Genomic DNA, 12,905 nt, shown 5'->3' on the forward strand with positions numbered 1-12,905 from the left:
GCCCTTGGCAGTGTACAGGCTGCGGCTGAACTTGGCCTGCAGCTGGGCCACTCCCAAGAAGCCCTTGGGCCGGCACGCCCAGGGACCAGCTTTGACCAAAGCTGTAGTGCCACCCAGGGAGCATTTGAGGAGGACACACTCAAAGAGGCACTAGAGCTCTGCTAAAGTGAATTCTGCTCCATAAAGTCAGCCTCTCACCAGCCAATCCTCACAGCCCATCAGCCTGAGGTTAAATCTCTCCCATTGAGGTGTAAACAGAACCAAAGCTCAACTACAACAGGAGAGTATATACATACAACCCATTCAAGGGACACACCTTGAGCACCTGGCTCAGGTGACCAGAAGATTGCTTCGCTGGGCCCCACAGGATACCTACTACATAAAGCCACTCTATTAAGCCCGGGAGACTTAGGAGCCCTACCTAAGACAGAAATAAACACAGGGAAGTAGCCAAAATGGGGAAACAAAGCTCTAGAAGAAAGCTCTAGAAAAAGAACTAAATGAAATGGAGATAAGCAATCTACCAGATACAGAGTTCAAAACACTGATTATAAGGATGTTCTGTGAACTTAGGGAAGGAGAAGACGAATTCAGTTAAAATTTTAACAAAGATATAGAAAACAAAAAAGGAGTTAGAAAACTTTAAAAAGAACCAGTCGGAAATGCTCAACCTGGATGTCCTCCTATGGCCACCATACCAGTCTTGGATACTGTCCCACTGATGGAGTGGCTGTGGAGATGGGGGTACTGTCTGGGATCCCCTTGAAACATCTAGTGTATACTGATGCTCGAAAATGGTGGGGTAGGGAATCCCATTGTTTTACACATTGAGGAAAAAGAAGAAAAGACAATTAAAATAATCCCAAGTCTTAAAAGGTGGTATTTTATTTTAGGCACAGAAGAACTTTATTATTTAATATTTCAGCATTGAATATGACCATCTTAGTGACAAGAACTTGAATACAGTTTTATGTCCCTTTTTCAGAATATTCTTTTTTAAAAATATTTTTTTATTTTTCAATTATAGTTAGCATACAATATTATATTAGTTTCAGGTGTACAAAATCATGATTAGACATTTGTGTAATTTACAAAATGATCACCCCAATAAATCTAATACCCATCTGACACCCCACATAGTTATTACAATATTATTGACTATATTCCTTATGCTATACTTTACACCCCCATGACTATTGTGTAACTACCAATTTGTACTTCTTAATCCTGTCCCCTTTTTACCAACTCCTCCAACCCCTCTACCATCTGGCAAGCCTCAAAATGTTCTCTGTATCTATGAGTTTGTTTCTGTTTTGTTTGTTTATTTGTTTCTTACATTCCACATATAAGTAAGATCATATGGTATTGTGGGTCTCGCCGTCTTTCAGCCAGGAGAGAGGAAAAAACGGACTCAGGGAACTCATTCATGCTCAGTCTTTTTAAGGGCAGGAACTTGGGAGTGTCTTACATCACTTCTACTTATAAATCATTGGACCGAACTCAGTCAATAGATGCATTTGGCTGCAAAAAAAGGCTAGGAAATGTAGGTTTACCTGGTGACCTCTGTAATTTTGGAAGAAAGGGAGAATAGATATTAGGGGACAGCAAGAATCTCCATCTCCTCACCTCCCTCTTTCCAGCTCATGTCTAATGTAACAGTATAAATATGCAAATTTTTGCTAGGAAAAAACAACAAAGTGATACACTACAAAGAAAGACTTAAAAATAATAAAGATCGACAACTTGTACTGCCAGAAAGCAAGGAGCACTCAAAAAAAAAAAAAAAGATGAAAAACCAACAGAGACACAGGAACCAATTTGAATGAGCTCCCAATGACCAAAGCTGGAACAATTTGAGCAACAAAATAAATAGCACAGTATTAGAACACAACTGAAAGTATAGAATATACATAAGTCTATCTTAGTATAAATTAATGATTCAACACATAGATGGGTGACAAAGGACAAATCTTCCTTAAAGAAGAATTCCAAATAATATAAGTAGATACTCCACCCTTAGGAGACAAAGCCTAATTTTCACCATCCCTTGAGTGTGGGCTGAACTTAGTGACTCACATCCAAAGAATACAGTATGGAAAATGGAAAAATAGTCACCTTACAGTGCAGAAACCTGGCAAACATGACCTAAACCTAATGATTAAGCATAACAGCACCAGAGGTAAGTCAGGTTACTATCATATACCCCTGATAGGATGTGATAGGCATTTCACCTCTGCGGGATTCTTCCTAAAAACTCATAATCCCATTCTAATCATGAGAAAACACTAGAAAGACCCTCCAAAGCTCTGGAGAGTTTGTGGATTGAGGCACATTCTAGAAAATACCTTATGCCAATACCCCTCAAAATTATCAAGGTCATGAAAAACAAAGGCAAAAATTGTCACAGACCAGAGATGGCTAGGGAGACATGATGAGTAAATGCAAAGCAGTACCCTGGATTAGATCCTGGAACTAAAAACTAAAAATTACTAAAATCCAAATAGAGTATATAGCTCAGTTAATGTACCAATATTGTTTTCTTAGTTTTAACAAATGTACCATAGTAATGTAAGATGTTAACATTAAGGGGAAATGGGTGAGGGGGCACATGGGAACTCCCTATATTTTATCTTTAGAACTTTTCTATAAATCTAAAATTATTCCAAAATAAGAAGTTAATTACTATATATGAATATTAATGTGTATATATGTATGTTATATATTACCGTGTGTGTGTGTAAAGACGATCCAGATTTAAATTAAATTCACTGGCTTTCAAACTTTTCTGATTGGGACACCTAGTATAAGAAATACTGTTTACATTGTGCTCATAAACATATTTGAAACAAAAATCTCTTTCCTATTCTAATAAATTTCGTTTTTTTACATGCTGTTCTCACCCCACTAATGAGACTCTCTCTGGGACTCTGCTTGTCGTGACCAGCTTCCCAACCTCATCTCCCACCACGCCCAGCACATTTGCCAAGTGTTATCGCTCCCACCTGGAACACTCATTATGCAAATGCTGTAATAGTTCAGTCCCTTGCTTTCCTCTGGTCTCTGCCCACACTCCGCCCCACACCCAGAAAGGCATTCCATGACTACCCTGTTCAAAATTACACCCAACTCCCGCCACAAATCCTGTCTAATTACCCTGCTTTCTATGTCTTTGTAACATAGACATGGTCACATATATTTGCCATGATATGGTCACATATATTTGCCATGTATTCATGTGTTGTCTTTCTCTCTGGCTAGAAAGTTAGCCCCGTGTAACATGGATTTGATCTGTTTTGCTCAGTGCTGTGTCCTCCTGCCCGGACCTCAGCAGCCACCAAGTAAATGTGAGTTTGTTAAATTCTTTAAATTTCTAGGTATAAGTAGAGAAAACATGGCTTGACTAAACTTTGGATTTTCTTCCTTTCCTTCTTTAACTGTGCACTCAAGCTTGGCTTCTACGGTCTCTTACATTGGTGTTGAGTTCTTGGCCGCCCTACTATAACTACACCCTTCAGCCCATATACCTACCAGTGTGTGCTCAGCTTTTGCTGAATAACTGGCTTCTCTTTGCTTCCACGTGGCCATTCCTCCAGAATTCTGAGCTATCTTTTTTATTTCTATCAAGAATGAGAGAGGAAAGAAAGGGGAAAGACGGGGAGGGAGAGGAGAAAGATGTTGCATTGGCCTTCTCCATCACCTTTCTTGTGCAATAAAGCAAGGCCACTCTTGGCCATCAGGCTTCTACAGGGCTCACTCATTCCATATCCTCTGACTTTGGCATTCTCTACTGGTGTCTAAATTCTTTCTTCGTAAAATGACTTGAGTTCTCTTTAAATACGTTCTATAGTACGGTGTTTTCTGACTAGATACAGACTGCTTCTACTTCCTAAAGGGCTGTAAGTTTCTCCTTTCTGGCTATTTTGGGGGGAGGGTTACTAGTAGTTTCCTCATAACTAAGGGTTTTAAAAAGGGGATTCAATCGTTAAGTAGAAAAGACAAGGACATGGCTGCATGAGGAGGGTACGCAGTATATTAATAGCTATGAAAAAGGGGAAGGCGGAGAAGACATATTTAATTTTTGCTTATAAATGCATGAGATACTCAGAAAATATACATAAGAAATGAAGAACAGCGGTCCCTCTGGGGGGTCCCTTGGGAACAGGAAAACTTTTCAGTTATCCAGCCTAAGCATTTAATCAATCAATCAATTATGAGGGATCAGCCCAGGCAGGTGGACAAGAAAGTAAATTGTGTTTAAGTTGTGTTTCGGAGAAGGAAGGTGCTTATCTAGACTGTGATGTCCCCGAGAGTGGAATTGAAGGAGATGAATGAAATTGATCTTTGATACTCAGGGACATTTAAAAAAACTTTGCAAGTCCCAGTGACTCCTAGTTTTATTATATCAAATGTATTAAAATGCACTCACATCGTACATTAAATATAATTTTGCCCTGCAAATTTGAAGAGTTATAATTTTGCTTTGGGAATTATTTGGCTATGAGTAATATTTCATTTGCAGTTGGCTATGATTTTTCAGGAGTCACTGTCTCTACTTGGGAATTCTTATGAAGTGAGAAAATCTAACCCACAGATTCTTTTCAGATGGAATGAATATTTATAAATGCTAAGTTTTGCAATTAATGAAGTTGACATAATGTTATGTTTTGCTGACATTTAATTTTTTGTCACTTTTGTTTTATTGTTTTCTTTTTGTATTTGGAGCCAACAATTTCTTTCCAGTCCTAACAGATAAAACGGCCTTTGATCAGTGTCCCCCACCTTTCCTTCTGGAACCTCTACCTCAGGGTAAGTGAGTCCTTAGTTCCCTTCTGCCTCCCTTCAAGGTCCCAACCTCCCCCCGACCTTATCCAATCAACTGTCTTCAAAAGTACCTCATGCTCAAATCTCCTTTATTCTTTACCCTTCTTCCATTTCTCATCTTTCTTTGCCATCTAAAAAAAATTTCACATAACACCAGGACTCTCTGAGCTCTGCTAATGTGTAATGCCCTAAGTAGTTAATGACTCACAGTCCAAGCAACATGTTTACATCTTTTTATAGTTATATTTTAATTGGGTCTTTCTGGAGATACATTTGAATTCAAAGAACTCTCCTTAATGCTGTATATTTAGGGCTTATTTGTAGGAGAGATTTCTGAGCAGGTGCAAAATCCTTCAGGAGTAAAGTTCAAGGAAAAATCCTTTCACCCTGGGAGCTCACAAATTAGTCAGGGAGATAACATGTGCTACATAACCATGGCATAAGGTAGACAGCACCATTAGGGAAATGGAAATGAAGGGCTGTGAGAACTCACATTAAAGAACTTGCATCTAGCTACAAGAATCATAGAAGAGGCTTCTTGGAGGAGGTGACGTTTAAATTGGCGCCTGAAGGATGAGTGGGGCTTGAGTGAGATCATGGAGGCCTCTTGCTTTGGGCTCCGTTCCTCCTGACCAGCCACTGTTCATGATTCACTCCAGCAGAGGGCAGGCTGGGCAAAGGTGGGATCGAAAGCCTGTCTTTAGCCAAGTCTCCTGTTGATCTCAGCACACCCTGAACCATCTGGATAGCTTTCTAGGCTTACTAAGAAGTCCTTTCTGTGTGAGTTTTAAAGTTATTTGCCCCAAACTTTGGACTCCAGATTTACACCTTTGGCTTTGCCTGGATTGATATTGGGTTTGCATTTTCCTCAGTTCAAGGCAGTCTGAAGCCTGGTGTCACCTCTCCTTGGGCACTAACAATATCCTGTCTGGAGAAGCCAGGCAAGGCAGGTTTGGGCCATCCAGAATGGGAAAGGAGAGAGGAATAGTGTGTGTGTGTGTGTGTGTGTGTGTGTGTGTGTGTGTGTGTGTGTGTGTTGCCATGGGAACAGGTTCAACTTTTCCATCCACCTCTCATTTTGTTCTTTCTACCTAAAGAACGGTGAGCCAGGGCACAGGTTGGTTTAGTGCTTGAACTGTCTCTCTGTCTTAGGTCGGATGACACAAAGATTCATTTGCAAGTGGTTTACTAAGGAAATACCTCAACTCCTATAAGGAGATGGGAAAGGCAGACTAGGGAAGAAGAAGCCAATGTTTGATTTCGGGTGAAGTCCCAGCCTCAGCCTGACCCTGTAGGAAGCTCTGGAGTATAACTTGTAGCACAGAGTTTGTCCCACCTCGGGGCAAAGGGACTGTTCTCGCATGCTCATGCACCCATCATTCACTGGCTACGGCTGCCCAAGGAAGGTGTAAACTCGCAGGCACTTTCAGTTTTTGGTACACCTGGGTGGAACATCTGGGGTAGCCCATGTTTTATCCTCTGAAGACAGTTGCTGGCAGGAGACTTTAGGAGCGAACACACAGAAGCTGTGGGATGGACACAAAGCTGGTGACTGGGATCTCAGGGGATCAGGAGGCAGCACCGATAGCATTTGCTGTTCTCTCCAAGGCCCCTTCTATTTATCCAGTCTCCTCATGGTCAAAGACTTTGTCCCTTTGGGCGGAGCCGCCTCTGGGAAAACCTGTGGAGATTCGGAGAGCTCTCGCCATCCCAATATCTCAGCACCTCCGCTGTTGCTTTTGGGAACCTAAATCTTCATTGTAGGAGTTCTCATCTCTGTCTCCTAATCTCTCCTACCCCAGTACCTCAAATTTTATCCCTTCAGAATTCTCCGCTCTCATCAATTTTTAATTTAGAAAGCCCTATGGATACATTAATGGCAGAGAAATGCTCCAAAAGGCATTACATTTTATTCAGGTATCCCTCTATTTTACTGAAGAGTAAGTTCTTCAAGGGGAAGGGCTGTGTCTTATTCACCTTTCAGGCTGCCTAACGTGATGTGGCTCACAGACCTCCAGTGTCAGACTAACTGGAAGTGTTTGTTAAAAATATTAATCCACTTCTTCCCTCCACACACACAAAAGGAATCTGGGAATCTAGTGTTTTTCATAAGATCCTTAAGTGGTTATGGTGCTCATTAAAGAATGAGAACTGCTGCCCAACACTTGAGGGTCAGGGAAGGTCCTCCAGAGAACTTTTGAAGCAGTAACCCACATGGCCAACTCCCTCATCTCCATCAAGCCACATCTCACCTTCTCAATGAGCCCTACCCCCAACCCAGCACCCCAGATTCCTGTACCTGCTCCACTTTTTCTTTTTACCACAACATTTATCACCTTATTTATTATGTTTATGGTCTCTCTCCTTGCCTCCACTAGGACCCAAGCTCCATGAGGGCAGAGATCTTTGTTTCACTGACTGGTCTACTCCCTTCCTGGATTGCAACATCTACACATTGCAGGTGTTCAATAGACATTTGTAGCATTAATGAAGAAATATTTCTGTGGAGAGACATCAGTATAGCTGAAGACAAAGATTATTTTCACTTCTAAGCTTCTTTCATCTCAGGCATTGTGTTGGGGGTCTCAAGACCACACTCAGGTGCAATAATTTACTGGAAGGACTCAGGACTTACAAAAGCTCACAGTTATGGTTTCTTACAGAAAGAGCATACAAATTAAAGTCAGCCAAGGGCAAAAGTGCATTGGGTGAAGTCCAGAAGAAACCAGGCTCAACCTTCCAGGTGTCTCCTCCTGGTGGAATTGTACAAGGATGCACTTAATTCCCCCCGGAAACTATCTGTGACAGCACATGCCAAGTGTTTCCAACCAGAGAATCACATCCAAGCCTTGTTGTCCAGGGTTTTTATTGGGAGCCAGTCATGTAAGCATTCAGTGCCCATGTGATTGATCTTAGCTACTCAGTCTCTAGCTCCCTGCTTCCCTACCGGTCAAACATACAGCATAGTCCAGAGCCTCAGGCATACAGAACCAGGCATTCATCATAAGTCATATTGTTAGCATAAACCACCTAGTCAAACTGATACAGTGTGGCCCAAGGCCTCAAGCATAGAAAGAAACTCTTATCAGGCAGGATATTTCATGAGCTCAGGTCAAGGGCCAGGCAGGGTTTGAGCAATCCAAGCCTGATGAGCTAACCCTTTTCTGCACAGACATCAATAAGCAGACCCTCAACGTGGACCCAACTGAACCTATTCTGTAATTCATTTATTTGGTGTTAATCTGACTTATCCTTAAATATCACTGTATCTAATTAGCATATGCTTGAAGATATATATACACATACATTAGTACATATACCAATTCTGCCACAGAGTTGGGCACATACTCATTTAACAAACACTTAATGAGCATTTACTGTGTGCTAAATGCACACCTTTACTGGGAATGCAAAGATGAACACGACAGAACTGGTCCCTGTCTTCAAGAAATTTATAGTCTAGTCTAGTTACAGTTTTCAGACTTCGGCACATAAAGGATTCTTCTGGGATTACAATCTATTCTGAAGGTAGACAGGGAAAAGGGATTACTGTGCGGCGAAGGTAATAAAGGTATGGATGAGAAAACTACTTCTCTACAGTCAGCTCTGCCCTTTGAACCGGTGGCTGCAGATCCTGAGGGACCTCCTATGGCTTGTTCAAGGCCATAGAGATGTGCTCGGAGCAAGGCTGCCTTCTGAGATAAAGGGCAGCCAGGAAATATCAATGTTATGTCCATATTTCTTTACCAAACAGTGCCAGACACTGTTTCAAGCACTTTATAGATATTAACACACTGCATCCCCGCCCCACCTCTGGCTGCAGTTCTGACGGCCCTGATGCTCTGTAGGCTGCATGTCCTGGGGAGAGCAGCAGACAGCACTCGCTCTGCATCTGAAGCCCCTTCCAGATCCAGTGCTTTCTTATTCTCAGATGTCCATTAGCTTAACTCTCCCATCTCAAGCTCATGTTCTCCTTGGCCTCTTTCTAACCAGTCCCTGTTTTTATGTCCTTAGAAACCCCCTTTCTTTTGAGAATATACTCCTCTATATTCTTGAACTTTCCTGCTAACATTTTTGGCACCAGAGCCAGGCTTTCCCCAGATACATTGATTCTCAGCTCAGGTAACCAATGAGCTGGTGACAGAATCAGTCTGAAGTCTGAGAAGCAAGCTAGGACAGTAATGAAGACGGAAACAAGAGTTCAAGAAAAAACACCCAAGGATAGATCAGGAAGTCCCAGAGTCCCATTTCACCAGGCAAGAAGAGATGAGGAACTCTAAGGCATGTGGCAAGGGAAGAAGGACCAAGATAATGACACATGAAATTACAGGAGCTTGGGAAACTCAGAGCCACCACTAGCCTTTGTGCAAATTTGAAAAAGATGCTCCTTCTACCAGCTGAACGCAGCCATGTTAGGGCACACAGCTTGGTGAGTGGAGTGTGAGCAGGATTCCAGCTTCCGTTTTCCTATTCAGCTGGGCACCTTTCAAGGCAGCCTGCCGGCGAATATGCAGAGTGGCTCTGGGAAACCCCAGGGCAGAGTAGGCAGCCCTGCCCCCATTCTCCTCCCTAAGTGAGATAAGCAGACTAGGTCCAAAGCGGTGTTGGCAAACTTATCCATTCCAAGCATTCTCATCCAAGGGGCAGGACAGACATAGCTGTGGGATTTGGATAGCAGTGGTTTTCAGAGTCTGGTGGCAATTTGAATGTTACCCTGGCAGGGCTCTGCTAGGAAAGAAAGGTCTTGGAAACTCATTTTAGAACTAGTAGAAATGAAGAAGGGGCAGACCTCCAGCCTAATGCTGGGTTCCAGTGGCTGCTGAGACCAAGAACAAGCAGCCAGGCAAGCTGCTGGGAGCCAGGCAAGCAGATCTCTGGGCCCTTACTAGGAAGTCCCCCCTGTTACCACTGCCCCTCCCTGAGACTCCCAGGCTGTGTCAATGCCAGCACCTCAGATTCTGCTATTCTGCATCATTTCTATATCTCTCAGCTCAGCATCAGCTCTGCTCACACACAATAAAAGCTTGTGGCTTAAGCACAGAGACCAGTTCTCACTATGAATGCCATCTTTACGGTGTGTTTGCACCATTAAATACGTAAATGCATAATATATACATTGCATTGCAGCAGAGTAATTTCAAAGATACCATAAAGTGATAGTGATGGAAGGGATCTTATGCTCCTTGAAATTCAACATTCTCTCTATAGAGACGGAAACTGATACTCAAAGTAGGGAAGTGTCTTATATAGAGTCACACAGTTAGTGAGTGGCAGAGCTGGGATGAGGAGCTGAAATAATAGCCAGAAGGGGAGTGAAGTTTGGCCTGGAAAGTGGGGAGAAGGCTCGTTAATGGCTGAGGGGCCAGGCCTTGCCTTTGCTCCTCATCCATGTAGCTGAAGCAGAAAGGGAATGTGAAATGACAGAAAAAATATATATTGGTTTCTGCCCCTGGTTTCTGGTACAGAGCTTTTAAAACCATTATAATCTCTTGAGTGATGAAAGCATCTGACACAGGGCTCCTAAATCCCTCAGAATTTTCTGGGTGATAGGTGCATCTTTTATTCTAATGAGGCAGCTCTTGGTGGGCTTCTGAATGGGGCTGGTCACCAGAAAGACCAAGCCATGGTTAGAAGCTTGGAACTTTCAGCCCCACCCCCATTCTCTGAAAAGGGAAGTGGGGCTGGAAATTGAGTTAATAATTGATTATGCCTAAGTAATGAAGCCTCCATAAAAATCTCAGAAGTACAGTGTTCATAAAGATTCCGGGTTGGTGAACCCATTCACAGTGCTTGGGAGGGTGGGCACCTCAACTCCCTGGGGACAGAAACTTGAGACCCTTATAGACCTTGCCCTGTGTCTCTCTTCATGTGGCTGTTCATTTGTATCCTTTAAAATATCTTTTGAAATAAATTGGCAACAGTCAGTAAACTGTTTTCCTGGGTTCTGTAAGCAATTAGCAAATTATCAAAACTGAGGAGAGGGTCATGGGACCCTCCAGTTTGTAGCGAAGTTGGACAGAAGTTGTGGGTAAACTGGGGACCCACTACTTGCAATGGCATCTGAAGCGGCGGGGAGGGCCATCTTGTGGGACTGGGCCTTTAACGTGTGGGATCTGTGCTAACTCCAGGCAGTTAGTGTCAGAATTGCTTGATGTGAAAAACCCACACATTTGGTGTCAGAAGTGTTGTGAGTCTGAGAAATGGCAGAAGAGATTTTCCCTGTTCCATGAGCATGCTCAGTACTGGAACAGAAAATATCTTCTCCTCTGCATGATGTAGATCTCAACAGGAGAGGGGGAAGTTGCTCTCTAGTAAACTGGTGGTATATATGGGGCGGTTTTCCCTGAAAAATGAAGAAATCCCCCAGAATCTGGAAACACAGTTTCTAAATTTCAGAATATTTCTTGAGGTCTCTATTTCTCTTGACATGTACCTGTACTCGCTCAAATAGCAGGTAAAACCCTGACAGTCGGAAACCCACTCTTTTCCTTCTCAAAGTTCAGAGGTCGAGGAGGCCTAGCCCAGCCTGGTACTGGTCAGTTTCTCTGGACTGGGGAAACATTTTGTTTCCTGGTAAAGGTTCTGTTCAAGTCCTGGGGGCTGATGAAGAATCTAGGCTACCCTATCTGTTTTGGGAGAGGTGCTCAGTCGTGGGGAGACCGAGCTGGAAATCCTGTAATCCTGCTTAGGCAGGCTCAACCATTTCAACTCTGCCGAAATCAAGAGGTATCAAATTGTGACTGAGTGCAGCAAAATGGGCATTCCCCGTGAGGGAATATCAGTGGGTACATTTGGGAAAAGCAGTGAGTCAATTATATCAAGAGGCTTACAAATTGCCATACTCTTTGTATCAATAATTTCCATAGTGGAATCTCTTCTAAAGAAATAATGTGACATATAGAAAACATTTATGCGCAAAGACGTTTGTCAATGGTATTGATAAGAGGCAAAAAATTGCACACAATATGTATGTCCAGCAATAGGGAATTGGTTAAATAAGTCGTGATATATCCCTTGGTAGGATGTTATCCAGTCATTAATAATGACGTTCGTAATGATTTTTTCATGATAGATAGTGGTAAAAAATAATCCAGACTCAAATTTTACATACAGCATGATTTTAGTAAAGTAAAAAGAAATGTGCTTAGAAAAAGACTGCAAGGAAATGTACCAAAATGTTACCAATGGTTCTCTTCAATTGTGGAATTCTTCTTTTCATACTGTTATACTTTATTGTGGCAAGTGGAACTTTCAAACGGCCCTGCGATTTCTGACCCCTGTATCCATATCTTTGTATAATCTCCTCTCCTTGAGTGTGGGTGGATCCTGTGAGACTAGTAGCAAGTGCTTCTAACCCATAGACAACAGCAAAGGTGATGGGCTGTCGCCCCGTGATTATGTAACATTATCTGGCAAAGGTAAAGGGATCTTTCAGCTGTAATTACAGTTAGCTTATCTTGTGGCTCTCGGTTAATCAAAAGCAGTCATGTCTGAAGGGCCTATAGAGACTAGTAGCCTCTGGGAGCCGAGGGCTGCGGCCTACAGCCGAAAGAAATTGAATTCTCCCAACAACTTGAATGATCTCGGAAGACCCTGAGCCTCAGATGAGACGGCTGACACCTTGATTACAGCCTTGTGAGAGACCCTGAGCAGAGAACCCAGCTAAGCCACATCCAGACTCCTGATCTATGCAAACCGTGAGTTAATAAATGTGTTAAGTCACTAAGGTTGTAGTCATTCGTTACAGAGCAATGGAAAACTAATACATTTATTCTTATGTGTAACTTCATAATTTTCTCTACTTTCTAAATATCTGGTAATAGCTCTGTGTCAAATAGAACTTTCTGCAGTGATGGAAATGTTCTACCCTGCTAACCAACACATTAGCTATTAGCTATGCGTGGCTATGGAGCATTGGAAATGCAGCTCGTGAGACTCAGGAACTGAAGTTTTACATTTTTTATTTTGATTAAGTTTAAATAGCCACATGTGGCTAGTGAGTAGCATATCTGACAACACAGTTCTATATTTTACTTTTATGATGAATTTTTAAAATTTGACCCATGAAGCAAGCTGCAGCCAAA

Source organism: Pteropus alecto, unplaced genomic scaffold (genome assembly GCF_000325575.1).
Source record: "Pteropus alecto unplaced genomic scaffold, ASM32557v1 scaffold220, whole genome shotgun sequence".
Lineage (NCBI taxonomy): Eukaryota > Metazoa > Chordata > Mammalia > Chiroptera > Pteropodidae > Pteropus > Pteropus alecto.